Source organism: Nicrophorus vespilloides, unplaced genomic scaffold (assembly GCF_001412225.1).
Source record: "Nicrophorus vespilloides isolate i.1.1-1 unplaced genomic scaffold, Nicve_v1.0, whole genome shotgun sequence".
NCBI lineage: Eukaryota > Metazoa > Arthropoda > Insecta > Coleoptera > Silphidae > Nicrophorus > Nicrophorus vespilloides.
In genome coordinates, this window is record NW_017099646.1 from 224269 (window position 1) to 229121 (window position 4853).

The following is a 4853-nucleotide window of genomic DNA, read 5'->3' on the forward strand; positions in this document are numbered from 1 at the left end:
AAAACGTTACAATCAGAAAATAAAACTATTTTCTGTAATGTTTACATTAAGATAAGTTAGAACTTAAAAAAAAAATAAAATTACACAATACGTGTACTACTTTATGAGGCCAGGACGATGCACAGATAAGTGTATAACAGAAATGATTTGAAACAAACGTAATAATGATTTCTGTACTTGCCGTACATAATATTGACATGTGTTTCTAGCATATTATTGCGATTGTGTGCTAGAATCACATGTCGTAATGAATATCGACACGTGTTTTACTCTTTTACAACATACACGTAACTTAACAATTAATATCTTTATTGCAGTTATGATGCAAATATACATATTAAATTAATATTAATCACATATTGACTTAACTTATAACATAACATTTTTGACACATTGACGTGACAAGTGACAGCTGTCATTTCGAGAGTTTAGTCTGAAAAATTGGAAATTAAATAATACTGAAAACAATTTTCACATGAATACAGCAATACCTTGATGTTTTTGAAATAATACAATTTAATTGACAAAATAAATTAGTACACAATATAATATTTTTCAAGCTTTTTTGTGCTGTTTGAAGTTTATTGGGTAATCCGCACTATGCGGGAATATAATTTGTCTAGTAAAACTTAATTTTCCTAGTAGTAACTATTTGATAAATTGCAAATAGAATAACTATTGGTTTGAGTTAAAAAGCATTTGTTATGAAAGATTGACACGTGCCATTGATTGAAGGTCTGTAAACCGCGAAATGTCAGAATTGCAGAGTTGTTTCGTAGGGTTTGTAGCGGTTTTGGGACATCGAACTTTGGTAACGTTGCAAGATATCAGTGAGAAGTTGCATCATCGAAGATGTAGCAATGTTGTTCATTGAATGATAAGCGTTTTAGAACGCAAAACTGACTCTTTTTCCCCCAACAGATTTTGCGTTCGGAATCGTTCTGCTGTCGTAACAACAATAATAGCAGGCAGAAAATGAGGCGGTAGCGACCGGAGTATCTGAATTAAATATCACAAAGGCAGGGGAAAACGTGGGCTTGCCAGAATGCATTTTACCTAGATACGTTGATATGCATAATAATTTTCGATCTAAATGGAGTCCAGGATAATTAGAATGTGCTTGTGTGCCTTGTGTTATTGTTCGATGCGATCGAAAGGGGGAGCGGGGGCGGTGGTGTGAGAGCGCGCGTTTCGCAGCGGGGGCGGCGCGGGGGGTCGCACCGCCATAAAAATCACGCATGAAGTAAGTGTAATGTTTAATTAGTTTGATTGGCTGGCGCAATGCCCTGGAAGTCTAAAAACCGCGAAGGTCGCTTTAAGATTTCCTAAGTATTAAATAACACGCTCCGTACCTATGCGCCAATGTATCTGTATGAGCATGTATGTATATACGTATACATATTCATGTATGAGTGTATCTATGTGTACACATAAAATATATTTCAGAAACAAGTTATAACTGTGTTTTGCAACTCTATTATTACCAATACACACCATTTGCCATTTGCGATGCTCATCTCGCCATCATCTCGAACCTTTCGTTACCTTAACAGTCCGCGCTTAAGGACAAACCAATATTTATAAACGAGTTTCAGGAAAACGTATCGAATAATAATAATGATAATGATAGCACTGAGAGCTGCGGCAAAACGGGAAAGAAAGACAACATGATTTGATCCCATAAGAGCGCAGACCATGCCCGAGTGAATCACAATGACAAACCGATTAAGAAAGAAGGCAAAAATGGTTAAAGAAGAAGAAAATCTGAGACAATGGAAGAAACAGTAACAGTTTGTTACTAAACCGCCCCGGAATGCGAAGGATATTTAGTTACCTAATCGCGATTCCTAGTAGTATAGGTATGTGGTAGGAAGCTATTACTCAACATCTCTTATCTTCTAGGATTGGACTTTTCAATTGTATACCGGTGACGGCTTTTCTATCCTCGACGCTTCTATTCTCCTATTACTCAACTAGTGTAATTCTTACTAGAAAAGCGCAAATTTTATGGGAAATCCTGCAAATAGAGCAACAGCTTAAATATCATAGTCTCCCTATACCTAACGAGGAAAATATCTAACAAAATTTTACAGTTTTACGTGCTGACCTACCTTCATCTATCCTTAGTTTCCTGGTAACTATCTAGGAAAATTGATTGCGCGCCTATATCAAAAGAACCTTATACTTGCTCCATCTATAAACCAGGACCTAAAATTTAACATAAGACTAGTTACATAAAAACATTACATACGTTTTGAAATATCTGTAACATTTATTATTTGAAATGAGTATATTAAAAGCTTTTACATAAAAGTTACATAGTTTAAAAACTGTATTATTTATTATGTCTTCAAATGATGTTTATCATCAGATTTTTATACAAATTCTCGTTATTACTTCTTCGAAAACAATTAATGATACATACACAATAGAAGTATAATTGCATCATGACAATGAATACAGCCAACGTGGCATTAATTTCATATTTCTATTGTAAAGTAGATGGCGCAACTGAATAATTTTATAAATCAGTTTGAATTATTAAAAAAATACAAATAAATCCAATGGGATTATGATTATTCTTAAGATTATCTTCAATTCTAAAGATGAATTTTACAAATAACATTATTGTTAGAAATTGATCTCTTCGGCCTTCTGGTATCCGGATTGCAGTGCTACTCAAACGGCGTGAATTTTCATACCGAAGTTGTAATATGCGTTGTTTGTTAAGAAATTTAAGTACAAATATAATGGCTATTGCGACAGAGGCGGCCTTCCGTAGACATTCAACAGATCATAAGTTCATCTTTGAATAAAAGGAGATCAGAAGTTGAAACACGTTTCACGATCAATACACTAGTAAAAGTAAACTTTTTTTCTTCAATTTACCACGTTTTTATTATTATTTACTTACAATAACTTTGGATAACTGTCAATGAATCAAATAAGAAATTCAACAATGAGAGTAACAATGGAGGAAGTAGACGAAAAATAGGTTTAACTTATATAATGATAATAATAGACACTGGCCTTTATCTTATTAAACCACAACCCCCCTTAAGATAATTACATCATTGATCACTCAATTGAAAGCTGAATAAATCGTCTTTCCAACGAGCTTATTGGCATCTATCGCCTGCTACGAGCTGTAGAAATTGGAAAAAGTGATTTTATTAAAAATTGCTGTATCGTTGAGATCCGAAGAGTTTTCACGTTTTTTCTTAATTACACAAAAATTACGTAACTTTTGTTGCATGAGTGCGTAGGATGGGCGCTACCCTTACGCATTTTTTATGAAACAAAAGCAATAAGTTTCGATCGATACAAACAGAATAATTGGAGATTAATAACGATGCGTTTTCAAGCGACTGTTGCGGGATATTTTCCAAATTGAACAAATTGTTAATATTTTTTAACAAATGAAATGTGATCTTTTTAATTAGGTATTATTGAATAGGTGTAATTGAGAAATATAAGAAGAAGAAATAAGCAAGTAACCCTTGAAACGTACCATTCTCATAATATATTTAGTACAATGATTGATTATAGCAGAGATCGGAAGAACGACATTCAAAGAGCATCATTATTTCTATTGCATCAATTATAAAATTTGACTAAATCGATTCGTCAGGTGCTAAATAATATTAGATTAGGTGATAGGTTCATTGTTTGGATTGAGAATTAAATTAAACACAACAACAACACAACACAATGCCGACAGTTAGCCCATTGAAAAGGTTGTAGTTTTGTCTTTAATTTGTGTATTTGATTTGTTTCATTAGCACGTGTGGTAATCGATTAATTTAAAAAAACGTAAAGGAATTGCAGAAAATTGAAAAACATAGTTAAGTAAATGGTAATATTCATATATATTGAAATTGTCCACAACCATCAACACGTCAACAACCAACGATTACTAAAGTTATTTATCTTTAAAACTGGTGGCAATCACAAGCCCGACAACCGATATCCCGTCTATCGAAATCCCGACGTTCGATATACCGAGTGTATCGAAATCCCAACGTTCGAAATCCCGACTATATCGAAATCCCGACTATGACAAAATCCCGACTACCATAATCCCGACAATCAAAATCCCGACTATATTGAAATCCCGACTATATCGAAATCCCGACAATCTAAAACTTAAAAAACTTGTTGTTATTAACAACTAATTTTATTATAGAATATTTCTTATTCTTAAATTTTATAATGAATAAGTCAACGAAAAAAAAAATACAATAATAATTAATATTATTATTATTTATTAAGAATAAATAACAACAATTAATAATCGGGCAAAAGAGGTCTTAAAAATATTTTTTTCAGTATCCGTCGTACCTATTAAAATATAGTACAATAATTTAAAAATGTTATTGTAGAAATTTTAATAATAAAAGACACTGTCGGGATTTTGATACAGTCGGGATTTTGATTGTCGGGATTATGGTAGTCGGAATTTCGATACACACGGGATTTCGTATGTCGGGATTTCGATAGACTCGGGATTTCGAACGTCGGGCTTTCAATAGACGGTCTTTCGGTTGTCGGGCTTGCGATATAGACCCCTTTAGAACATATACAACAGCAACTGCAGCTAAGTAGGGACAATTTTTGAAATCTTTTTATAAGAAATGTACTGAATCAGTGTCTTCATATACGAATGTGCATTAATTGTTAATAGTCATAAGGTAAATAGTTAACTAGTCAACAATCATTGGTACAATTTTTATTATTTTGGGTGCAGCTGATACCAACATGCCTCTAATGTATAGTTGAGCACCTTAAGTTTCTTAGAAATTGGAAAGCATTCATTACTAGCAGTTTTAATTTGCAAAGAGTGGAAATCTTAA